The sequence below is a fragment of the Triturus cristatus genome, chromosome 7 (genome assembly GCF_964204655.1).
Source record: "Triturus cristatus chromosome 7, aTriCri1.1, whole genome shotgun sequence".
NCBI classification, from domain to species: domain Eukaryota; kingdom Metazoa; phylum Chordata; class Amphibia; order Caudata; family Salamandridae; genus Triturus; species Triturus cristatus.
The window spans coordinates 299,743,800-299,771,078 of NC_140590.1; the positions used below are offsets into that span (position 1 = coordinate 299,743,800).

At 47.5% G+C, this 27,279-nt stretch overlaps 1 protein-coding gene and 1 long non-coding RNA gene across 3 annotated transcripts in view; one reads left to right on the forward strand and one right to left on the reverse strand.

Moving 5' to 3' along the window:
• The window catches only part of LOC146809490 (dickkopf-related protein 3-like), a 1,194,695-nt gene that overhangs the window by 891,721 nt on the left and 275,695 nt on the right, over positions 1–27,279 (reverse strand). The window lies entirely within an intron of this gene.
• Positions 1–27,279, forward strand: part of LOC146809494 (uncharacterized) — a 481,565-nt gene that overhangs the window by 58,030 nt on the left and 396,256 nt on the right. For both annotated transcript variants that reach the window (XR_014966441.1, XR_014966440.1), the window contains exon 2: positions 12,280–12,416. This is a non-coding gene — a long non-coding RNA (uncharacterized LOC146809494). The remainder of the gene's footprint in view (positions 1–12,279; positions 12,417–27,279) is intronic.

Sequence of the window (27,279 nt, forward strand, 5' to 3'; positions counted from 1 at the left end):
GCCTAAAATCATACTATATAAAATTGACCACGAAGAGGGAGAGTAAAAAGGAGAGTAGTAGGACACTAACATACCAAAATCCCGTTTTCATCATAATTCAAATTCTCCGGCAGCTTAAATCTGCAACTACCTGTTTCACTGCACCCGAGAAGCAGGTTGGCTGAGATTTAAAAAAAAGACAAATAATAAGTAATGATGCAATGCAAATCCTCACTCATACCCAGATGGCGCACGGTGGTTCACGCAGCGGGGGTGGGGGGGGGCAGGAACAGGAAGAAGGCAGCCTCCATCCCCTCCCCTTGGAAAAGCACCCATCCCGACAGACCACGCACGGAACCTAGGCGTGATCCTGGATTCTTCACTTTCAATGAACAGACAAGTCAGCGCCGTATCCTCATCCTGCTTCAACATTCTCCGCATGCTCAGGAAAACATTTCGCTGGATCCCCACCGAAACAAGGAAAACAGTCACCCATGCTCTAGTCACGAGCCGACTGGACTACGGAAACACCCTCTACGCAGGTACTACCGCTAAACTCCAGAAGAAACTCCAACGAATCCAAAACGCCTCAGCCAGGATCATATTAGACATCCCGCGCAACGAACACATCTCTGGTCACCTGAAAGACCTCCACTGGCTACCCGTCAATAAGAGAATCACTTTTCGACTACTAACCCACGCACACAAATCACTCTACGACATCGGACCAGAATGCCTCAACTCACGACTGTCCTTCTACACCCCCTCCCGCCAACTACGTTCTTCCAGCCAAGCCCTCGCCACTGTACCTCGCATCAACAAGACCACCATGGGAGGCAGATCCTTCTCATACCTGGCTGCTAAAACATGGAACTCACTCCCCGCTTACCTTCGCCTCACCCAGAACCACCTAGCATTCAGAAAGCAACTTAAAACGTGGATATTTGACAAGTAATCCTCCTCCCCTTTCTAAGCGCCTTGAGACCCTCTGGGTAGGTAGTGCACTATATAAATTCTCTGACTTGACTTGACTTGACTAAGCTATTCACAACACTGCAATGGCAGATTTTGATTGGTGAGGATGGGCGCCCATGGGGAGGCCATTTTCTCTATGTAGGCTGCATGCAACCTACATAGAAAAAATGCAGAGTGCGTATGACTGGTTTGGTCGGCCCCAGAGGGCCGACCAAACAGTCAGGGCCCACATCATTGGGCAAGCCCCTCCTCCCCCACCCAGGCATACCCTTCTGCTTTTTCACAATGAGAGAAGCAGAAACATAAAATGGTATTTAAAATACCATTTTATGTTTCTGCTTCTCCCACTGTGAGAAAGGAGTGGGGTGACGCTCCTCTGCCCTAATGGAGTAGCCGCCCCTGGTTAGGGGGATACATGAATGGAGCATATTCTACTTGCAATCCAATACAATCACCCCCCTTTTGCATATTTACCTCGAACTTTTTCAAACTCATAACACGTCTCAACCTTGCAAACATGTAGTCAAGTGGATTTGAACACAAACCATTTCAGAAAGTTTGACTCTAGTGCAAATCTGCATTATAACAACCATTTACACGTGGCAATTAAATATAGGCTAACATCATCCCTATTAGAATAGCATTGTTAGACCTTACGGTTGAAAGAAAATGTGCTCGAGTTTTATTGTATTTGGTTAGTGTGTCGTCCATAACATAGCAGCACTTCGACGCCTCGCCAGGGGTAGTAAGCGGTATTTAAATGCAATTATATTTATCAAATTGTTAAATTCTCCTGCCTGAGTCAGCCTCACTAGGGGCACCAGTTTTATTATAGTAAACAACTTGGCCGGCCTGGCTGAGATGGTCTCCATAGCAACTCGCCTCGCCTTGAACTGGGCCAGCCTCTAAATGACTGCACTGGCTGGCTACTGAGAACCACCACTGTAACTCAATCAGCAGCTGCACCTCGTGGAGCATGGTAGGTGCTTGCTTTGCAAACCGTAGCTTAGCATTTTATTGGCGATGCAGACCCAAGCACTAAACTGTGTCACTACAACCCGTGATGCATAGCTGCGTCCTCGCGTGTGACATTTTTATATCTGTGCACTAACGTGTGGTGGCATTTCAATGTATTATGTGTGACATTTAGAGTGACAGTTTATTTCGAGGAGGACAAAGCTGGTATGTCTGTGTAATAAGATAAGTTATCAGAAACTACCCCTTTTGTTCAATGTAATGGTCTAGAAATGGCTTTAAACCACGGTAATGTTTCTGAAAGCTTACGAAAAATCACAGACTTCCCTTTTCTAATGATCCTCCTTGAAATGTTTGAGGTGCCATATTTAACCATAAAAAAGTTATACTTCTAATAACTAGGAATGTGATCAAATCTTGCGAAACAGCCCTAAACCAGAAGCTGAAAAACCACAAAGTCTTTAGTGCAGCCATCCGAATAGATTAATGTTATTTAGCCCCTATAAAATGTGCATCCTAGAATGCAAAGTGACCTTGGCTAAAAATCCTAGGACTAGCAAAAGGTTTTGCTAACATAGCAGCTAGCCACTTTGCGAATATATACCATGGATTTACCACACTGGCTCACATTCACATATCGATTGATGGGGGTTAGCATTTACTTGCATCAGAAATAATGACTGAATGATTTTTATCATCTTTTTTAATTCATCACATAAAAGCACGTGGTGAGGAGGAGGCAATAAAGAGATATGGGGCCATAAGTATGAAACAAATTTTTACTCGCAAACGCTGCGAATCGCAAAAAACAGTGTTTGAGACTAAAAATTCGCTAAACGTGATGTATAAGACATTCTCGCATTGCAAAAATAAGGAGTCGCTAAGATAGCGATTACTCATACTGCGAATCAATAATTCTGCGAATTAGTGCGATTTCCAAAACTGCGATTTTCAATTTGCGAAAATCGCGATTTGAAAAATCACATTTTCAGAAATCACAATGAAATGTATGAAAAAATCGCAATTTGCGATTTCACGAAATTCACAATTTTGAGAATCGCAATTACCACCAATTCTGAGCAGGTGGTAACCAGGTGCAAACTATTTAAGGAGGCCCACAATGCAACAGATTTCTCCACAATGGCTGGGCTGTATGTGATAGCCAGGAGGCTGCGACTCAGAGCTGCTGCACAGAGGAGGAGACGCCAGGAGAGGATCTTTCGTGCGCGCATAACCCTGTTACAGCAGACGGAGGAGGAGACCCATACAAACTACAGGCTGGATGAAGAGAGCATCCTTGATTTAATTGAGGAGCTCAAACCTATCCTTGAACACCCCACACACAGGACACACACCATCCCCACCCACATCCAGGTCCTGTGCTCACTGCACCTCTTGGCCTCAGGTAGCTTCCAGGGGGTGATAGCCTCAGCAGGAGGGGTCTCCCAGAGTGCATTGTCTCGCTTTTTCCACGCGTTCCTTGATGCCATGGTACAGAGGCTGCATCACCACATCCACTTCCCCAACACACCACAGGCACTAGACCAGACCAAGCAGGAGTTCTATCAAATAGCACAATTTCCCCACGTCATTGGATGCATAGATGGGACACATGTCGCCATATCCCCCCCTCCCAGAACGAGTATGTGTTCAGGAATCGCAAATCCTACCATTCCCTGAACATACAGGTGGTGTGTAATGCCAAGCACATCATCACCAACATTGTTGCAAAATACCCAGGCAGCACGCACAACGCTTTCATCTTCCGCCACAGTGGGATACACCGTCGACTCACAAGTGGGGAGTTTGGTGAGGGATACCTACTAGGTAAAATGCATTTGTACAAAGGACACACTGGTAAAGGATAGCATTGGCAGGACAGTGTTTAACCATATTCCTCCCACTCCACAGTTGACAGTGCGTATGCGTTACATGATTTCATACTGACTCCCTACCTGAATCCTGCCAAAGCTGGGGAGCGGAGGTACAACAGTGCCCACATAGCAACCAGTTGTACCATTGAGCGGACCTTCGGGATACTCAAGAACAGATTCAGATGCCTACATAAGAGTGGAGGGGCACTACAATACAGCCCCCAGACCGGTTGCTAGATAGTGGTAGCATGTGCCATGCTGCACAACATCGCCACCAGGAAAGGCACCCCAGTGGAGCTAAGTGAATTGGATTCATCAGATGATGAGGGGCCAGCGCCAGGACACATGCCAGCCGGTGTAATTGGTGGAGCTGCTGGGCGCCAGAGGCGAGATGAGATTACACGCAACTATTTCTAGGTAAGAAAATAAGACACAGTGCTAAATATCAGTTGTGAGACTGTGTTTAATTTCCTTAACTTCAGGATAAATGACGGCACACAGCCTGTGTACCACACAATGTATCGTCCAATGCCCAGCACATGTTAGTATCATAGTGCGATTGTACAATCAGGAGCAAGTGTCCATGTAATCTGGGTTGATGCACCCATCTCCTGATCCAAGTTAGTGCACCTCAAGTGCGGCGCTGTCTGGTCGGAGCCCTTGGCACCTGTCCCAGTAGCCCTACTGTGATGCCCACTATGGTGCCTATCCCGGGAGGGTGCGGGGGTGATGCTGCTCCTACCTGATTGTGCATCCTCATCTGTTGGAGTGAGGACTCCTGGGCCAGTAGTGCGAGCTGCCCGCAGCTCATCCACAGCAGATGTGATCTGTACCAGGGCCACGTCCTGGCTGTTGTGTGCCACCTCACGCTGCATACATATGCTGCGCCTTGACAGCACATTTGTTGCTGAGCCGCCTGGGTGTAGAGATCCAGGCGCTGCATCTCCCTGCGCCTAGCAGCACGATCTGCCTTTAGTTCCACACAGAGTGCCTCCAGGGCACCCGTCATGCCCATGAAGCCAACCCTGATTTCCCTCTGTAATAACTTTATGTTTTTCGCCTGCAGGCGCTGTACTTCCAACATGTGCCCCTCCAGCCCGCCGAAGACTGTGTCCTCTCCTGTGGCTGCTGCACTGGTGGATGCACGTGCCCTGCGCCTGGATGGAACTGGCGGGATCGGATCAGCACGGTGTTGTGGCTCTGGCTGTGCTGGGACTGGTTGGACATCGCCATCGGTGTCCTGGCCTTCATCCTCCAATGGGGGCAGTGGTGGCACTACAATCCGCCTGCGGCGTTTTGGAGGGATTACTGGGCTGTCCTCCTCCTCCGTTTCCTCCTCTTGCCCTGTTGCCTCTGGGTTAGGGGATTCGTCCTCTCCTCCTCTGACTATTTTCTGTGTTTCTGATGGTGCTGTGGACGTAAAGGCACACATAAATTTTCTGTCCTGACTTGCACTTGTCATGCATTAAATTTCACTGTTTGGAATTACATGGGTCCTGTCTGTCTGTATTTTGCATTTCCTGATGCGCACATGCTGTTAGGGACTGGCTGGGTGTAAATGCACCACTGTAATGTGCATGTGACTACATCTCCCATAATGCATAGCTGTGTGTGCTTGCTTACCTGCACTGGAGTTTTAGTTGTGTTCTGCCCATGGGTCGCTACTGGGTGTGTGGGGGTAGTTGAGGGGTATCAGGAGTGTGATGGCATGCTTCTTACCTTGTCTTGGTACCGGGGGGGGTCGGAGCTGTCCAGGTCAGACACGTCCATTACACGCTCTGGTAGTTCCTCTAGTGGTGTGGAGTCAGTGGCAGTAGAGGTCCCAGCACCAGTCTTCTTGGCCTGCTTCAACCTGGCAGCCACCTTCTCCTTGGAGCGCTGGCGCATATCGTACCAGCGCTTTCTTAGATCTTCCACGCTTCTGTGGGTGACGCCAACTGCATTTACTTTGCGCTGGATATCAGCCCAAATCCTCCGCTTGCGTGTCTCAGGCACCTGCAGGGACTTTTTGCCAAAGAGCTGCTCGTGGCTTATCACCATTTCCTGGATCAGGACCTCCAGCTCAGTTTCCGAAAACGTATGTTTTCTTTTCCTCTGTGTTTCCCCCTGCTGCTGTTTGTCCTGGCTGGCCATGTCTCCAGTGTCTGCCATTGTTTCTTGCACTGCAGCATTCCCTCACTGCCACTCCTTCTCTCTCACTGTGCTTCAGAAACTAAGGTGCAGCATGGGTGGTCACACTTCCTGGTTGTGTTGTCATCAAGCTGCATCTGAGTTTCCGATTTTCTAATTTGCGATTTTCGCTAAATTGCGATTTTTTTGAATAAAGAATCGCTAATTGAAATGTCGCAATGAAATAGCGATTTGTTGGGAATCGCTATTTTATTGCGATTTTTTAATTACATACCGTTTTGCGATTCTCAACTTGCGATTCGCAAAAAATCGCTAATTGAGAATCGCTAAACGGGAGTTTGATACATATGGCCCATGGTCTAGTGATTAGACAGCACAAGACCTGCATTTGAATCCTAGACTCTTCATGTTAGAAATGGGATTCCTGGTTGGCTGAGGTATGCACCCAGACCAGGCAGGAACCACCACTATAGTCAGGGTAAGCTACATACACACTAAAAGATAACCTGTACTCATCCTCTGGTAGCTTGGCACAGAACAGTCAGGCTTATTTAAAGAGGTATTGTGCTAAGTATTTGTGCAACACACACAGTAACACAATGAATACACGACAAAAAGACTACACACAGGTTTATAAAAATAGATTATCATATTATATATAAAACAAGACCAAAACAACAAAAATCCAATGTACAGAAGTTGAGATACTGAATTGTAAAGGAATAAATGCAGTAAAGTTACTCTAGGTCATGATGGACAGGGGCAAAGTCAAAGTTCGGGATGACCGCGATAGATTGCTAGCTGGCTACAGGACCCACGCAGGCTCTGGTGAACAAAGTACCTTTCCTGGTTGCAAACAACGAAATGTGTTGATTTTCTCCACGCAGTAAAGGCGATGCATCAGTTCTGAAGAAGGGTGCCAGACTTGAAAGGTGTCGACTGATGCACCGGATTCTGACACACAGTCAAGGGGATGAATTGATCTCACCAAGCTGCGGTGGCGGCGATACACGAATGATGCATCAATCTATGGAGGCAAAGCGCTGTTTCTGAGGTGAGGCCCCGATGCACTGGTTCTGCTACATGCAGGCAGGAAATGTGCCGAAATCCATGTTTCTTGACCACTTTCACTGAGCCAGGCACAGGAGCAGAGGTAGAGACTTTGATATCCAGGAGTCTCAAGCAACAGGAGGCAAGCCAACAGGCTCTTGGAGATCACTTGGACGGAAGGCAGAGACCAGCTCTCCCTCAGCAAAGCAGCAGGCAGCATGACAACAAACAGAAAAGCAGGCCAGTTGAGTCCTTTAAGCAGCACAAAGAGCAATTCTTCTGACAGAGCTTCTGTTACAAGTCCAGTAGTGTCTGTTTTAGGAGATCACAGACCCAGTACTTATAACCAAAAGTGCCATTGATCAGGCGCGGTGCGTCCATTGGGGCGTTGGGGCGTAGCCCCACTAAGCCACATGGACCCACCGGCGCAATAATAATAATGAATTAAATACATTATAAATATATTATACGCGTGTCCCGGTACTACTAGTACTGGGACACGCCCGACTGAAAATCCGGACGGACGGAGTGCGTACGCTGCTGAAGCCAGGGGGTGGGGCTGGGCTGCAGCAGCTGAGTGACAGCCAGACTCAGCTGCTGCAGCAGTAGATTGTGCGCATGTGCATTTTTGGGCTTTGATCAGCCCGAACATGCGCGCAACAATCTCTTCCCGTTGAGGGACCCAAGGGGGTGCTGCTTCATACAGCAGCCAGGGCCGCAGCCCCGGATCTCAATCTGGGCGAAGAGTAACTGTGCCCCCCTAGCCAATCCTGGCGCTGCATGCAGCGCCAGGATTGGCTGGTCCACCGCGCAGAAGGGCAGGCAAAATGAGGCAATACATTGATTGGGTGCCGCGCCGCGGGGTGGTGGCACTGCCGCCGCCGCACTTATGTATGGCCAATCACTGTGTGACTTCATGTGAAGCCATGCAGTGATTGGCCATTTCGGGCCGCTGCCGATTTTACCAATTGTTGGTAGGTATTACCTAGCCTCGCCCACTCAGCAGAGTCGACAATATGGCGGGGGTCCAGTGAGTCAATCACAGAACTGTGGCATTTTGCCCTAGGACCTGTACCGATTTGGGCCAAGTCGAGTGCTGAACTGCATTCAAGGTATGGTGGCCAACATTCCACCCATATTTAAGGGGTCGCACGGCGGGGCGGGGCTCTCTTTGCTCGTAGCCAAGGGAGGAAACAATGTTCTCCCCATGACCCTCCCGCCCCCCCTAAAAAAATATGTTTATTAGCCACCCCCCCGAAATTTGGCTCTAGTTGCACCTCTGGTTGGGAACCGCTACGGCCTTGAGAATTCTTTCTCACCTGACCTGAGAATCTTGAGTAGTATTTAGACTCTCGGTGGCGGCTTGAGAGGGCACATGGGGACTGCCGGGTAATATAGGGGATGCGGCGAGGCCTGTCGCGGCCTACTGTACTCTCGTTTGGGAAGTAAGTACTTGCGTTTGTTGTTTTGATTGCATAGCACATTTTTTCTCCTGCCAGATGCAAGCATTTTGAGTATTTCTATCCTTTCATTTTGGGAGAAAGTGCCTGTGTTTTTTATTGTGATTGCATAGCACGTTTTTCTCTTGGCAGAAGCAAGCATTTTGAGTGTTTGTAGCAGGTTTTTTTCGGAGGAGAATATTTAAGTGCTTATAGATTCTTTTCTGGGTGGACTTGATCTCTGAGAGTGCTTTGGGGCTTTGGCTGCAATTAGTTTCTTATGCATTTCGAGTAATTTAGCTGCAATGAGGGATTTACCTCATTTAGGATTTGCAATCCAGGTACATTTTCGGGTTATTGGATTGCATTTGTAGGAGTTGTGTGACTAAGGACACCGTCCGTTAGTATTGTGCTGTTAGCGGCAAGGTTTGCCCTTGGCTAACCTGATTAAGATCTCAGCAAGGATGCCAGGTGGAGCAAGGAAGGGCGACTTGCGGGCACATCCTGGCAGTAGTATGGAGGAGATGTTGCACAGGATGGATCCTATGGATGAGATTTTGTCGATTTTGCACCCACAGATTCCCCGAGGGGGGCACCCTGTAGAGAAAGCTTTGCGGGCGGAAAGACCTAGAAGGCCAGGGGTTGCACCACGGGTGGCATTCCCCCTAGTAGAGAAGTGTGGTAGGGAGACATGCAGGGGACGAAGGGGGTCAAGGACCATGGGTCGCCTCTGAGGTTGTGTCAGTGTGCAGCATAAGTGGTGGTGAAGGTCTGGGCAGGGTCCCAGCAGTTGCAGTGACAGCAGTGACTAACAGCAGCACTGCATAGAATGGTAATAGCTTCAAGGCAATTGTGGTCATACCAGCAGGCATCGCAGGGCAGCCGGAGTTGGGAGCGAACCTGCTAGTGTTTTGCCTTGGCTGTCAAAGGTAGGTGTATTGTCTGTCTGCACCATTAATGGATGGAGCATTGTGGCTGTAGCAGAGTGCGACCATATCAATAGGGCCAGGAGGCAGGTTGCATTGCTTAGGATGGTAGGGATCACAAGGGCAGGTGGGAGTGGTAGGTGTTTCAACTGCGCAAGTGGCGCAGGGGTCGGTAGGGGCTAGTACCCCACAAGAAAGTATTGGGGCACAAGCAATACTGGCACCAGCCAGTTCTGACAGTTCTGATTCCCTCCCCAAGGAAGCTACACCAGCAGGCATGTTGGCACCATTGCAGAGCATGGGTTTAGGGGATGTACGTTCTGAACATGATGGGCAGGCTGTACCTACAGGTACTAAGGAGAATTTTCAGAAAGGCAATTATGTAGATATGTGTGAATTAATTGTAGATGTGCCTGAGAGGGAGGAGAGAAAGCAGTGCAAGGAGTGCTCGCATTCTAGGGAGTGTGACCATTGTCCTTACAAGAAAAGGGGTGGAAGAGACAATGAAGAATTGGGTTAAAGGTGACCATACTACCTTCAAAATATTCGCAGTCAGTTCTGTCTGTAACGGTCCCCTATGGGAGATTAACCTAGGCCTGTGCAGATACAGGCAGGCAGAGGCTGCCAAAGGCTCGTCAATAGCGCCTAGAAAAGTCAAAAAAGGGCAAATCAAAAAAGAGAACAGCACTGCCGGCCAATTCGGTCTGTTTTTTCAGTCCTAAAATGAAAAGGGAAGAGTGTTGTTGATGTTGTAATTGCAACCATTATCCTGTTTTTTTTTCTGGGGGTGGGGTAATTTTAAGATACACATGGAGCACGTAGCGTATATATGTAATATCGGTACAACACCAGAAACCCATCAAAAGTTAATCTTGCTCACAAAGAACAGGATGACAACTTTTGTTGCTTTAACTTTAATAGGTGTGCAATGAGTTTAGCAAAAGGAGTGGTAGTCAATGGTGAAAAACGCAGTAAAAGTGTACTCACGGTGCTTTTCGTGTGTTTTTGGAGGGGGAGAGGGCTCTCCATAACACAGCTGGGGCCTAAACGGCACTCTTGTCTGTGGCATGTTTAGAAGCCCATATGTTGCCCACAGGATATTTCATTGCATGTTATGCTGGTACATAAAGAAGGTGTCTTCAAATAAATTCTGAATTTTCCATGTAGTAAAAACCGAGACTACAAGAAACAGGTATTACCTTCTCTTTCCTCCTTTCGTTTATTTGCTCCCAGTCCCTTGTGAAATGGATCCGAAAAACACTTGCTGGAAACGTAGTCTTTTTCTAACATTTTTCAATTTCTAAGTGCAGCCTCAGGGTAGAGAGAAATAAAACATTCAAAATATGAAAAATAACTAACTAACTAAAGCAAGGTGGCCAGATTGATTTATTCACACCTAAACACATTAGCGCCACATTAGTGTTTGCCAGTGAAGCCCTACTTTTGTTGCCTCCTCGCTCTTTGAACAACCATGTTTTCCCTGAGTGGGAAAGAACACTATTCCTAGAGGTACTGAAATACCTGCGTGTTGGGTGCATTGGAAAACAAAATGCATACTGCAGCTCTGTATTCACAAACGTGGTCTTTTTAAACCATTCTGCTTTCGTTTTGTAATTAGATAAGCAATGGGCATTAGGTTAGCTCCATTATCTCCCACGTTCCTTTCCGCACCCTCGTTCCCTTTTGGGTTGATGTTTTTTACAGACTTTTGGAGAGACTTAGAAGAAAGTGCGAGTCTCCTCCACCTCTGGCTTTCCATGTGCAAGTAGGAGGCTGGCCGAGCAGACATTTCTGGTATATGTGTGGAATTTGATGTAGCTCCTAAGGTAGGAGGTGCCCCTAGGTTGTCCAAGGCCTTGTGTATGTGAGGAGTTTGAGTGCGTGTTTATGTCCAGTGAGCCAATGGAGGTCTCTGAGTTGTGAGGGGATATTTGTGTGTGGGAGGAGGAGGAAGGAGGAGGAGTGTGCGTCTGGCTGCCACTTTTTATATGGTCTGGACTAGTCTTCTAGCCAGTTGCCGGTGGTGCTGACAAAGAGTGCATTGCCCTAGTCCAACCTGTTGGAGATGTGGGCCTGGGTGAAGTTCTGCATGTGTTGATCAGGACCACTTAAAGATTTTTCTGAGGATCTTAAGGGTGTAGAAACAAAAGGATGTGACTGAGTTGACTTGGCAGGTTATTCCAATTTGGTGAGTCCAGCACTTTTACTAGGTTCTTGGCTGGTTGGGCAAGGTGTGGGTCCGAGATCTGCTGACCATCACGTCGAGTTCCATATTGTGGTGCCCTTGCTGGAGAGTATCGCTTAAGTTTTGTCTGTGTTGAGTTTCAGACAGTTGGCCTTCATCTAGCTGGTGACTTCAGACATGCAGACAGTGAGGGTGCTCCAGATGCTGGATGTTTTGTCAGAGAGGGAAAGTATGAGCTAAGTTTCATTGGCATAGGAGATGATGTTGCTTCTTTGGATCTGGGTGATGTTAGCGAGAGATGCCATGTGGCGTTGAACAGTGTGGGGCTGAGGGAAGCAAAGCGCTTTAGCAAGCGGCCTCCTAACGAGAGACAATAAAAATGTTATGATAATGCTGATGGTTAATGTTCTTCCTAGAGAGAGATCAGAGTTTTGTCTAGTGGAAGTTTTGACTCATGGAAAGGTAGCGCAGAAGGTTAATGTGCCTGCTGCAAAGAACATGTACCTGATGCAGATCACAAAATGCACATGATGTAAATAGGTCAGTGAGTCACTGCTTTTGTCAGAGAGAACCTTTTGTTACTTGCAGTTTGTAAGTTAAAATCCTAACATACAACAGTGAGCTATTAACTGTCATCTAAGAGCTGCATGCAAACTGCAAGGAATACATTGGAGCATTATGTTTTTTCCCCCAGTCTCAGATTACCCTAGTGTTTCAAAAATAAATTGTTATATTTTTATTTTCAGCACCTGGTAAAGCCTGACAACCTGGAACATTACCAAATTTTGGGGCAATTTTCCAGCAAACAACAAGAGGACCCCAACCTCCTTTGCTGCTCTCTCACCCGACCCCGGCTACAACCCAGCAAACACCAGTGTTAAAGGTAAGGAAACTGATGCTATATATTTTTTTACATGGGAGTTAGGGCTATGTATGTATGTGGTCACTCTCAAGGCCCTCAAGCAGTGTCTTTCAGTGCCTCCAGCAACCACTATGGCACGGAGAGGCAGGAGGCAGTACGGCTCTATTTTTAGCAGTTGTAGGAGAGTAGGGTCTGCTTTCTATGTTCACCCCCACTTTTTGCTTTTGCTTTACTGGTTTTCGACTTAGATGTGGCTGTGGGCCTGCTAATCAGACCCACAGCCCTGCTGTTCTCTCTCTAAATTAATACTATGTACTTTAGGTGCATAACCCATTTGGATAGGATCACCTTATTGGCCCCTGTACAGTGTACCCTAGGTACCCAGGGCATAGGTGTACCCTAGGCCTACCAGGGGCTGCAGCATGTATTATGCCACCCCTGGCCTGGCCTTCCATTTTGACACAACTGGCTGATCATTCAGCTGGGGCAAGGTCGTGTAATCACCCCTTGCTTAGGTGTAGTATTCCTATACCTAACTTACATATAGACACATGTGTACCTATCAGTCACTCCTATGGCAGGCCTTGACAATCCTGGAGGCAGAGTGCTTGGTAACATGTGAGATGGTGCTCTAGCATGAGCTGAGCCTGTCTGCAGCTTTCGGAACCTTGTCCTTATAGCTGTTCTATGATATAGCCTACCATATACTCTTAAAGTGCCTTATAATCTTAGACGGTTATGGTAACTATGGTTTGGCTTTATCGAAACATGTCGTGTAAGGTGTCTAACACTGTGGAATAATACCCCCATGCCATTTCTGGACATGAGGATATTATTCCCCCCTTCTAGAGGGAAAGACATGTTAAAATCATACTTCAACTGTTAGCCTCTGACCAAAGCCTCAGCATCACAAAATGGATGCTGCTGCCACGACACAAGTCTGACCTCCTGCAGCTGGGAGTGATCCCAGCCAGGGAGGCCTGGACAATAGGTTTCCTGCTTGGGGAGGTGCTAGCACCTCCCCAGACAGCCTTTAGTGTATTGGGGCAGGGTGGGCTGAAAGGAATGAGACATGCCTGGGGCACACAAGGTGTTCCTTGCATAGTCCAGTTCAAACCGGCGCTGGGGCACTCCAGCCCCAGCTCTGGCGCGAAACTGGACAAAGGGAAGTGGGTGTAACCACCCCCTCCCAGGTCCCACCCATAAGGCGTGACCTAGCAGGTATCCCAGCCCCCCAGATTAGTATAAGAGTGGGAGTTGGGCCTCAAGACTTTAGATTATCCTGAACCTGCAAAACTGAACAGAAACTCTGGACCTTCGACATTCGACGAAAGAAGAAGACTGAAGAATCTCCCTTGTAGCCAAGGAGTGGCTACCCTGTGCAAACAGGCACCATCAAGAGACTACCCTTTGCTTTGCGACCGTTCTACGAGGAACCGACTGCAGAGCCCGACCAGAGCCTTGACTTCCAGACTTCTCCGACCCTCATCCACATCTGCAGCAGAGCTGAGATCCGTGGAGGCGACGAGCGACGTGGGACCGGCTACCTGGAAAAAGTGGCTAGTAACTTACAGCGCAGCTTCTGAGGTACCCTCGAAGTTGTGCACCGGGGATTGAGAAGCCCCAACCCCAAGCACCATCTGCACCGAAGATCAGCCCCCCACACTCCACGAGTCCTGCGTGGGGCCCTTCAGCATTTTCCTGCTTGCCGCGTCTGTCCGGTTGCTTGCCCGCTGGCTAGTGGCCTCGGTGACGACGCACCCTGAAATCTTCTGCACTGGTTTGGCTCCTCCAGACTGGCTCCCGCTTCTCTGCAAAGAAGAAGCACCCCAGACCTTCCTGGTCTGCACCAGAAGCAAGTCCTTCGTTCTTCGTGGGTTCCGCTTGCCAAGGCTTGGTGAGTCCTAGTCCAACTTCGACGCCGCCGACAGCAAGAGCCTTCGTGGGACAGCTCGCCTCCTGGTCCTGGTCGTCCTCGACGCTTCCTGGTCCTCCTGGCTGCAGCGACAAGCTTCACCTTCACCTGCAATCTTCACGACATCGCCTGGTTCCTTCCTGGTTCCACGTGGTCACTGGCTAGTGACCTTGACTCTGTCCCTTCTGCTTGCAGGTTTCTTCTCTTCTTGATCCCAGCCTTGGGATCCACCGGACACTCTTCACTGACTGCCTGTCAGCATCTTTCTTCAGGCATCCATAGGAGTCGACGACGAAAACGACGCATCTTCACCCCTATGCACCCGCAGCCTGTGGGCTAGGTAACTTGGGTACTCCGGTGCTCATCAGGATAGTGACTATCCTAGTGTCTAGTTTTCAAGTCTCAACTTCCTAGCTACTCCGGAAGTGTCCTAAATCTACCGTTTTCTAAACTGTACTATTGCTATTGACTTTTACGCATTACGCGTGAGTGTTTCCACTCTGCACACGAATCCCGTGGGCCTCCCACTTCCTAACTAACGCTAGTGTAGTGTAGCCCCAGCGATTCCCTAGGCCTAGGCCTATTCTATTTCCGTGACAGTGGTCCTTATACCACTTTCTTAGTATATGGTTTGCGTGGCCCCTAGGGCCTAACTGTATTACTTACCTGTGTGACTTAATGTATGCATAAATAAGACTGTGTTGTACTTACTTCTAATCTCATAAAGAGTGCTGAGGGTTGCTTAGAATAAATACACTTTATTTTATATATATATCTGTCGTGGTGTCCTTTCATTTGGTATTCAAGGGATTATATATGGTATCACAGCTGGCTTCACATGCCATTCAGAGTTTAGCCTAAGACTGCTCTTGTCCATGCTACCACTAGGATAGCTGGTCTATAAGGTTGACTTTACAACCAATCACCATAAGGGTATTTGGACTGATATAAGGTGTACACTATAACTAGTGACATCATACATCAGGCCAACTTCTCACATTGGTGAGCAGCGGTTGGGATCTGAGCTTGCTGTTGTAATACCATTGTAATCTTGAGATACTGAATTGAAAGATCACACAGATACTGTCTAGGTACATATAACATAGATTATTATACTTAAGTCCTACTGGACTTTGTAGTTGTAGGTTGAAGGGAGTAACACACCCTGACTACAACTACTAGAGAGGTTTTGTAGAAACAACTAGTGTAGGTAGGTGCACACACCACACCCTCACTAGATCATGTCTCTGAGAGGAGATCAAGTGGATGCTCTCTCAGGAGGATCAGGTCTGCAAAAGACCCCCTCTAGATATGATACCTTAACATTCCAGGAGATGAGACACTTGTGTACCTCCAGAGGAATAAAACAGGGTGCAAACCCTACCCTCCTTCAGTTAAGACAACTCCTAGAGGAGTATGACATTCTTAAGGCATCTCAGGCAGGTGCCCTAGGCACAGAGGAGGGTCTACCCACCACAGAGGAGTCAGACGAGACTTCAGATGAAGAGGTAGACAGCCAGGGCCAAGTAGGAAGACTTAGCCAGGCTAACCTAAGCTTACATGGGAGTTTGCATGGGGTCCCCCCTTACAGACCCCCAAGTAGGCTTACACAGAGAAGCAGGAGGGACAGATCCCCTTCAAGGGAATGCATCCACTCCCATGTCTCTAACATCTCTGATGCTTCCTCTCACAGGGGAATGACTTCACCTGAGAGAAAGGAGCATGCAGCCAGAATGAGGGAGGCTAATCTGAGGATTCAGAGGGAAGAACTTGCCCTTGCCAAAGAGAAGCTTGCTCTGGCTAGAGAACAAAAGTTAAGTGGGTTAGAACCCACTGGTGGCAGCAACATTCCTAGAGATAGAGACAGGCACTATGATAATAGAAACCTGAGCAAGATTGTCCCTCCCTACAAGTGTGGGGATGACACCCACAAATGGATAACTGCTTTGGAGAGAGCTTGCAAAGTACAGCAGGTACCCCAAAGTCAGTGGGCAGCTATCTTGTGGCTCTCCTTCTCTGAGAAAGGAAGAGACAAGCTCCTCACAGTTAGTGATGAGGATGCAGATAATTACACTGTCCTGAAGAGTGCTCTGATTGATGGGTTTGGCCTAACCACTGAACAATACAGGTTGTTGTTCAGGGATACCCAGAAGACACAGACTCAGGACTGGACTGACTTTGTAGATTGTGCCACTAAGGCTCTGGAAGGCTGGCTAATGGGAAGTAAGGTTAAGGACTATACAGGATTGTATAATTTGATCATGAGAGAGCAAATACTTAACAACTGTCAAAACCAGCTATTGCATCAACACCTGATTGATTCTGATCTGACTTCTCCCCAAGAATTGGGAAAGAAGGCAGATAGATGGGTCAGGACTAGAGTTAAGCAGAAAAACCAGAACCAGGGCGGTGATCAGAAAAAGGCAGACCAGAAGGGTAATGAGCAGAAACAAAAAGACCAGAAGTCTTCACCAGGCCCCCAAAAGGCTCAGGGGGAGGGAGGTTCCAAAAAGGATAAAAAGAAAGATGGCCAAAAGAAACCATGGTGCAACTATTGTAAGTCCAACTCACATTGGTTTAGTGAGTGCACCAAAAAGGATAAGCCCCCAGCCACCATTGCCCCTAAGGCAACTGTACCCCCTAGTTCAGCTGTAAGTGGTGGTTCCCAGCAAAAGGGTGTAGTAGGGTTAACCCTGGGAACTGAGGAAGATTCTGGCCTAGTCAGAGTACCTACTCAGGCTGTTCTGATCTGTGATGGGGACTTAGCTTTGTCCTCTACTGTAGGCCCCAGTAACCTGGGCAAGTACAGACAGACACCTTTTATCAACCAAAGAATGGCTCAGGCCTACAGGGACACTGGAGCTAGTGTCACAATGGTGACACCTGCTTTTGTGGACCCTGGACAGATCATACTAGGTGAGAATTACCTAGTGACCAACGCTAGCAATGCCACTACCTCCCATAGTGTGGCTATTGTTAACTTCTCCTGGGGAGGGGTAACTGGCCTCAAGAAAGTTGTTGTTAGTTCAGACCTTCCTGTAGAGTGTTTACTGGGCAATGATCTTGAAACTTCAGTTTGGTCTGAAGTGGAGTATAGGACCCATGCAGAAATGCTGGGGATAGATGCACATGTCCTTGCTGTGACCAGGTCACAGGCCAAAAAGTGCACCACTGAACAAGTGCTGGATCCTGAAACTATGGACCAGTCACAACCCAAGAGAAAGAGCAGTAGGGTTAAGGCTGTGCCTTCCCCCCTGCCTCAGGTGGTGGATCAGCCCTCCCAGGAGGATGATTCTGAGAGCCCTGAAGGAACTGTCCTAGAAGAACTTGAACCTGATCAGGTTGAGTTTCTTGGGACAGGGGGACCTTCAAGGGCAGATCTGAGGCAGGCTCAATTAGACTGCCCCTCTCTTGAACCCCTCAGACAGCTGGCTGCTGCTGAGGCTGCAGGGAATGCTCAAGGTACCCATAGAGTGTATTGGGATGAAGGGCTACTGTATTCAGAGGCTAGAGACCCCAAGCCTGGTGCATCCAGGAGGTTGGTCATACCACTGAAGTTCAGAGGCTTCCTTCTAACCTTGGCCCATGATATTCCCCTTGCAGGACATTTAGGCCAGAACAAGACTTGGGACAGGCTTGTCCCTCACTTTCACTGGCCCCATATGTCAGAAGATACCAAGGAGTTTTGTCGCTCCTGTGTCACCTGCCAAGCCAGTGGCAAATCAGGTGGCACCACAAAGGCCCCCCTCATACCACTACCTGTGGTGGGGGTCCCCTTTGAAAGAGTGGGCATAGATATTGTAGGACCAATGGACCCACAAACAGCATCTGGGCACAGATTCATACTGGTGATAGTGGACCATGACACCAGGTACCCAGAAGCAATTCCCCTGAGGACCACAACAGCTCCTGTTGTGGCAAGGGCCCTGCTTGGAGTATTCTCCAGAGTGGGCTTTCCAAAGGAGGTCATTTCTGACAGAGGTACCAACTTTATGTCAGGATACTTGACTGCAATGTGGAAGGAGTGTGGTGTCAACTATAAGTTCACCACACCCTATCACCCACAGTGCAATGGGCTTGTTGAGAGATTCAACAAGACCCTAAAGGGAATGATAAAAGGATTACCAGACAAGCTTAGGCGAAGATGGGACATCCTTTTACCCTGCCTTCTGTTTGCTTACAGAGAGGTCCCACAAAAGGGGGTTGGCTACAGCCCTTTTGAGCTTTTGTTTGGGCATCCTGTAAGAGGACCCCTGTGTTTGGTGAAGGAAGGATGGGAGAGACTTCTCAGACAACCCAAACTAGACATAGTGGATTATGTACTTGGTCTCCGCTCCAGGATGGCAGAGTATATGAAGAAGGCTTCTAAAAGCCTTGAGGCAAGCCAAGAACTCCAAAAAGCTTGGCATGACCAAAAGGCTGTACTGACTGTTTACCAGCCAGGACAGAAAGTGTGGGTGTTGGAGCCAGTGGCCCCAGCAGCACTCCAAGACAAATGGTCTGGACCCCACACTATTGTTGAGAAAAAGGGAGAAGTCACCTACTTGGTGGACCTTGGGACTCCCAGAAGCCCCCACAGGGTGCTTCATGTCAACAGATTGAAGGCATATGTTGACAGGGCAGACATGGGGCTACTCATGGCTACAGATGAGGGGCAGGAGGAAGAGAGTGACCCTCTCCCAGACCTGTTGACTCAGAACCCTGATGATGGCTCAGTTGATGGTGTGGTCTTTTCTGACAGCCTCACTGTCCATCAGCAACAGGACTGCAGACAGGTTCTGCAATCCTACAGACATATGTTCTCTCTGACCCCAAGTCAGACAAACTGGTGCACCCATGAGGTGGACACTGGTGACAGTCTGCCTGTGAAGAGTAAAATCTACAGGCAACCTGACCATGTCAGGGACTGCATAAAAGTTGAGGTACAAAAGATGTTGGAGCTGGGAGTCATTGAACCTTCAGAGAGCCCTTGGGCTAGTCCTGTGGTCCTTGTGCCAAAACCTCACACCCAAGATGGTAAGAGAGAGATGAGGTTTTGCGTGGATTACAGAGGTCTCAATGCTGTCACTAGGACAGATGCCCACCCAATACCTAGGGCAGATGAGCTCATTGACAGACTGGCAGCTGCTAAGTTTTTGAGCACATTTGACCTAACAGCAGGCTACTGGCAAATCAGACTAGCTGAGAGTGCAAAGGCCAAAACTGCTTTCTCGACCCCAGGAGGACATTATCAATTTGTGGTAATGCCCTTTGGTTTGAAGAATGCACCTGCCACTTTCCAAAGGTTGGTGAATCAAGTCCTTACTGGGTTGGATGATTATTGTGCAGCTTATCTTGATGATATTGCTGTCTTTAGCTCCACCTGGGAGGATCACCTGGTCCACCTGAGGAATGTTTTAGAGGCCCTGCAAAAGGCAGGCCTCACTATCAAGGCCACTAAGTGCCAGATAGGGCAGAGCAAGGTTGTATACCTGGGCCACCTAGTTGGTGGGGGTCAGGTTCAACCACTGGAGAGCAAGATCCAGACCATAAAGGACTGGGCTCCTCCAACTACCCAGACTCAGGTCAGAGCTTTCTTGGGCCTGACTGGGTACTACAGAAAGTTTGTTAAGAACTATGGGTCCATAGTGACACCACTTAATGACTTGACCTCCAAGAAGATGCCAAAGAAAGTTCAGTGGACAGTAAGCTGTCAAAAAGCATTTGATGACCTGAAGCAGGCCATGTGCAGTGCACCTATTCTGAAAAGTCCAGACTACTCCAAAGAGTTCATTGTCCAGACAGATGCTTCTGAGTTAGGTGTGGGAGCTGTTCTTTCACAACTGAATGTAGATGGTCAAGACCAGCCCATTGCTTTTATAAGTAGAAGGCTGACCCCTAGAGAGAAACGTTGGTCAGCTATTGAGAGGGAGGCCTTTGCTGTGGTTTGGGCCCTGAAGAAGCTGAGGCCATACTTGTTTGGCACTCACTTCAAGATTCAGACAGACCATAAGCCCCTCTTGTGGCTAAATCAGATGAAGGGTGAAATCCCAAACTTCTTAGGTGGTCCATTTCCCTACAGGGGATGGACTTCACAGTGGAACATAGACCTGGGACTGACCATGCCAATGCAGATGGACTCTCCAGATATTTCCACTTAGAACATGAAGACTCAACTGGTCAAGGTTAGTTTAATGTCCCTAAGTTTGGGGGGGGGGGTTGTGTAGGAGAGTAGGGTCTGCTTTCTATGTTCACCCCCACTTTTTGCTTTTGCTTTACTGGTTTTCGACTTAGATGTGGCTGTGGGCCTGCTAATCAGACCCACAGCCCTGCTGTTCTCTCTCTAAATTAATACTATGTACTTTAGGTGCATAACCCATTTGGATAGGATCACCTTATTGGCCCCTGTACAGTGTACCCTAGGTACCCAGGGCATAGGTGTACCCTAGGCCTACCAGGGGCTGCAGCATGTATTATGCCACCCCTGGCCTGGCCTTCCATTTTGACACAACTGGCTGATCATTCAGCTGGGGCAAGGTCGTGTAATCACCCCTTGCTTAGGTGTAGTATTCCTATACCTAACTTACATATAGACACATGTGTACCTATCAGTCACTCCTATGGCAGGCCTTGACAATCCTGGAGGCAGAGTGCTTGGTAACATGTGAGATGGTGCTCTAGCATGAGCTGAGCCTGTCTGCAGCTTTCGGAACCTTGTCCTTATAGCTGTTCTATGATATAGCCTACCATATACTCTTAAAGTGCCTTATAATCTTAGACGGTTATGGTAACTATGGTTTGGCTTTATCGAAACATGTCGTGTAAGGTGTCTAACACTGTGGAATAATACCCCCATGCCATTTCTGGACATGAGAATATTATTCCCCCCTTCTAGAGGGAAAGACATGTTAAAATCATACTTCAACTGTTAGCCTCTGACCAAAGCCTCAGCATCACAAAATGGATGCTGCTGCCACGACACAAGTCTGACCTCCTGCAGCTGGGAGTGATCCCAGCCAGGGAGGCCTGGACAATAGGTTTCCTGCTTGGGGAGGTGCTAGCACCTCCCCAGACAGCCTTTAGTGTATTAGGGCAGGGTGGGCTGAAAGGAATGAGACATGCCTGGGGCACACAAGGTGTTCCTTGCATAGTCCAGTTCAAACCGGCGCTGGGGCACTCCAGCCCCAGCTCTGGCGCGAAACTGGACAAAGGGAAGTGGGTGTAACCACCCCCTCCCAGGTCCCACCCATAAGGCGTGACCTAGCAGGTATCCCAGCCCCCCAGATTAGTATAAGAGTGGGAGTTGGGCCTCAAGACTTTAGATTATCCTGAACCTGCAAAACTGAACAGAAACTCTGGACCTTCGACATTCGACGAAAGAAGAAGACTGAAGAATCTCCCTTGTAGCCAAGGAGTGGCTACCCTGTGCAAACAGGCACCATCAAGAGACTACCCTTTGCTTTGCGACCGTTCTACGAGGAACCGACTGCAGAGCCTGACCAGAGCCTTGACTTCCAGACTTCTCCGACCCTCATCCACATCTGCAGCAGAGCTGAGATCCGTGGAGGCGACGAGCGACGTGGGACCGGCTACCTGGAAAAAGTGGCTAGTAACTTACAGCGCAGCTTCTGAGGTACCCTCGAAGTTGTGCACCGGGGATTGAGAAGCCCCAACCCCAAGCACCATCTGCACCGAAGATCAGCCCCCCACACTCCACGAGTCCTGCGTGGGGCCCTTCAGCATTTTCCTGCTTGCCGCGTCTGTCCGGTTGCTTGCCCGCTGGCTAGTGGCCTCGGTGACGACGCACCCTGAAATCTTCTGCACTGGTTTGGCTCCTCCAGACTGGCTCCCGCTTCTCTGCAAAGAAGAAGCACCCCAGACCTTCCTGGTCTGCACCAGAAGCAAGTCCTTCGTTCTTCGTGGGTTCCGCTTGCCAAGGCTTGGTGAGTCCTAGTCCAACTTCGACGCCGCCGACAGCAAGAGCCTTCGTGGGACAGCTCGCCTCCTGGTCCTGGTCGTCCTCGACGCTTCCTGGTCCTCCTGGCTGCAGCGACAAGCTTCACCTGCAATCTTCACGACATCGCCTGGTTCCTTCCTGGTTCCACGTGGTCACTGGCTAGTGACCTTGACTCTGTCCCTTCTGCTTGCAGGTTTCTTCTCTTCTTGATCCCAGCCTTGGGATCCACCGGACACTCTTCACTGACTGCCTGTCAGCATCTTTCTTCAGGCATCCATAGGAGTCGACGACGAAAACGACGCATCTTCACCCCTATGCACCCGCAGCCTGTGGGCTAGGTAACTTGGGTACTCCGGTGCTCATCAGGATAGTGACTATCCTAGTGTCTAGTTTTCAAGTCTCAACTTCCTAGCTACTCCGGAAGTGTCCTAAATCTACCGTTTTCTAAACTGTACTATTGCTATTGACTTTTACGCATTACGCGTGAGTGTTTCCACTCTGCACACGAATCCCGTGGGCCTCCCACTTCCTAACTAACGCTAGTGTAGTGTAGCCCCAGCGATTCCCTAGGCCTAGGCCTATTCTATTTCCGTGACAGTGGTCCTTATACCACTTTCTTAGTATATGGTTTGCGTGGCCCCTAGAGCCTAACTGTATTACTTACCTGTGTGACTTAATGTATGCATAAATAAGACTGTGTTGTACTTACCTCTAATCTCATAAAGAGTGCTGAGGGTTGCTTAGAATAAATACACTTTATTTTATATATATATCTGTTGTGGTGTCCTTTCATTTGGTATTCAAGGGATTATATATGGTATCACAGCTGGCTTCACATGCCATTCAGAGTTTAGCCTAAGGCTGCTCTTGTCCATGCTACCACTAGGATAGCTGGTCTATAAGGTTGACTTTACAACCAATCACCATAAGGGTATTTGGACTGATATAAGGTGTACACTATAACTAGTGACATCATACATCAGGCCAACTTCTCACAGCAGTCATTTGAGATGTATTAGGATAATGCACAAGATATTTGTATAATGTATTTATACTGAAATTTGATATTATTGCACTGCACCTTATACGTTGTACTTTGATTATTGACAGGTTTCTTTAATATATATATATATTGGTAAGGCCAGCAACACACCATCATGAATACAGTACAAGAGCTGATTACAAAGTCATTCCAGTCACGGCCACTTGAACAAAAACTACAGATAAAACAATTAGGACCTCATCAGCCTGAAATAAACCTACAGCAAACTACCCAGGACAGAGGAAAAATGTCAAAACGTACATTCTCAAATGTCTGGTACACAAAAGCTGATTGGCTTACAGGGTGCCCTATAAGAAATTCTCTGTTCTGCTTCCCCTGCTTGCTGTTTGGCGGTGACTTTTCTTGGACACGGCAAGGAATGGTCGACCTGAAGCACATCGCTGAAAAAATAAAGAAGCATGCGCTCACAAGAAATCATCTGGAAAACCTGACAAGACTGGGAATGTTGGGGGAAGACGCACCAATTGAGCAGCAGATAAATGATGCGTATCGCAAATCCATTCAAAAACACAATGAAGCTGTTGATAAGAACAGACAAAATCTATCCAAGATCATTGATTGCATTCGTTTCTGTGGTGCTTTCGAACTGGCATTGCGAGGCCATGACGAATCAGAAACTGCCTCAAAACCTGGGATCTTCCGAGGCCTAGTGGATTTAATGTCAACCATAGACCAGGATTTGGAAAGACATTTAGCACATGCTACAGTCTTTAAGGGCACCTCTAATACAATACAAAATGAACTCCTTGACTGTATGCTCGAAATTATAAGAAGCCATATTGTGCAAGAGTTGCGAAACACAGACTTTGTGGCTATTCAGGCTGATGACACCACTGATGTGTCCACTCAAACACAGTCCGTGTTAGTGTTTCGGTACCTTGACAGTGACAGAAACGTTGTGGAAAGATTTTAAGGCTTCACGCATTTAAGTGACTCTAGTGCAGCAACCATCACTGAAGCAATACTGTGTCAACTGGACTTAATTTTCCCGGACCTGCCTCAAAAACAAAAACTTATCGCACAAAGCTATGATGGTGCATCCGTAATGAGTGGAAGCCTTAGTGGAGTACAGAAACGAATTTGAGATGTGTACCCTAATGCTCATTTTGTGCACTGTTACGCCCACCAACTCAATCTTATTATGCAACAGGCGGTATCAAAGATCAGAGAGACACGAGTTTTCTTTCAGGATATCGGAGGCATAGCAGCATTCTTCACACGTTCCCCCAAAAGAACAGAAGCCCTTCATGAGATTGTGGACAAAAGCGTACCAAGGGGATCCTCAACTCGTTGGAACTTTCACATTCGTACAGTCAACTTAATCTTTGAACAGAGGGAGGGCCTTGAGAAATGTTTTGTCGCCATAGCATCCAGAGCAGACTTTGATCACACAAGTCAGAGTGAAGCCCATGGCTTTATTAGAACACTACAAGACAAAGAGTTTCAGTTCTTACTGTTTTTATTTCATGACATAATGATTCCTGTTGATGTGTTATACGATCAGTTGCAAAGAAAAGACCTAGATACTGTCTCTGTGAAAGCCAATACATCTGCATTTGTACAACAGATTATGAAAGTGAGAGATAGGGTTGAAGATTTAGAGAGCAAACTGCCGGAGCATTCTATTTTTGCAAACCGCAGACAAAACATCACCTCTCTGGTTCGAATTGGAAAGGAGATATGTGACATTGTAATTGTGCAGGCAAAAGAACGTTTTTCATTCACAAAACATTTGGTGAGTGCAACTTTATTGCAAAGTAAAGAGTTTGCACAATATGATGAATCCTTCCCTGAGCGTGCTCTGAATCAGGCTGTGGAAGCATATCCTATGCTCAAAAAAGAGCTGCTGAGAACTGAGTTAACTGTACTCTACGGAATGCCTGTGTACCGGAAGGCCAGAAGCGCCTTGACTTTGCTGAGTTTAATTCATAAACTGCATATGGAAAACCCACTTACAGAGACAGTGACTTTACTAAAAATTGTGATTACAACTCCAATGACAACAGTAGAAGCTGAACGATGTTTTTCAGCCTTAAAGCGCATAAAGACATTCCTCAGGAACACCATGCTAGAGGAAAGACTAAGGGCCATATGTAGGTAGCCTAACATTTACCACTTCATAAATACTGAATTTTACCGATTCGGTATTTATGAAGTGGTAAATGATATGTAGGTAATCCATCGGTAATATTTACCGATTCGGAATGGGTCGGTAATTTAGAATCGGTATTTACCGATTCGGTAATGGTAACTGGCTTCCCATTGATTCCTAAGGGCCAGGAGGCCCATAGGAATCAATGGGAAGCCAGTTACCATTACCGAATCGGTAAATACCGATTCGGTAATGGGGGGAGCACAATCAAGGGTGGCAGGGTGTCACAGTGACACCCTGTTGCACCCCTGATTCCTGCATGTGTGCACATGTGGCACACATACATGCCCTAAGGGCATGTATGTCTGCTACATTGCACACTTCAAAGTGCAAAGAAATGCTTTTTTCCAGCTATTCGTCATTTACCACCAACTTTTAGTTGGTGGTAAATAACGAATCCCCACAACAACCACACACTCCCCCTACATATCATTTCAGGATTCGGTATTTACCGAATCGGTAAAATTACCGATTCGGTAATTTTACCGATTCGGTAAATTACCGAATCCTGAAATGTGCCCCCTACATACCAAAAGCCTGAATACCGGTCGGTAACGGGATAATTACCGAAAATCGGCTGTTACCGACCGGTATTGGGCTTCCTACATATGGCCCTAAATGCTTTGGCGATGCTATCTGTAGAGAGCAAGCTAGTCCAAAAGATACCGGACTTCAACATGAAAGTAATTGACAAGTTTGCTACACTGAAAGACAGACGTGCGGATTTCATTTACAAAAAGTGAATGCTGCTACTTGTTTGTTGAATACAAAAAATTCTGATTGAGGTAAGAAATGCATTGTTATCTCTGTTTTTAAAAGTTTTGTAGTGTTTGTTCTATTTGGAGACTACACAGATTTGCTCACCTTTGTTCACTGGCCGGACCTGTCTCCCGCAGGGTGAACGATTTGTTGCTTGTGTTGCCTATCAAACCTTTCCCCTTGGCAAATTGCGAAAACCTTTATACCATTTATATTTGGGGTACTTGCGTGGACCTATGTGAAGTGTGTGTACAAAGCTCAGCTCAACCAGAATCACGGTAACAGCGCATTGCGCTGCCTCTTTTATATTCAGTATATTGTAAGACTGTTTTTCTTCCCCCGCCTTTCCTTGTTTTGTTTCCTTGTTTTCCCCTTGCTTGCCATTCGTTACTCTAGAGTCTAATAGAGTCGGAAGGCCGTAGGGGAAGACTGTGGACTTTTCTTCAAGTTCCTGACGCTCCTGCGGAACGAGCCTGGCAACCATTACACTGCTGTGCAACTTCTTCTACCCTTAGAGCTGAGATTTCCATGAGTCTTATAGTCTGAATTCAGCACCTGAGCATAATAGGACAGAATGTATAAAGCTCTGTGGTAATACTGAATAAGCAGCTACCTATGTTATGCCATCTATTAATGTAATAACTGCACTTTCACAATTGCTTTATTAACCTTCCTGCTGTCTCAAATTTGCTTGAAAATTTTTCTTCTTTTTTTCCAAAATTTTCTTGGGGGGGCGAACCCCCCAAATCCCCCTTTTGGGGTTCGGGCTCGCTCGCTGCGCTCGCTCGCTACGGTGCTGTATGCTAATTCGTTTGCGCCTCACCACTTTAAAATCTCACCCACCGCCCCTGCCATTGATATGGGGGTGACTTTAAAGTATTTGCATACAGAGTAAAAGTATATCAGCGTACAAAGGTAGATCAGTGTGCAGTGCAAATGACAGCATAACTAAATCATATTGCATCATAAAATGTCCTAATGCAAATGGAATCAAGTTTATGGCTCAACAGAGGTCTAATTATATATGTATATATTAATATCAGTTGTTATCACAAAGAA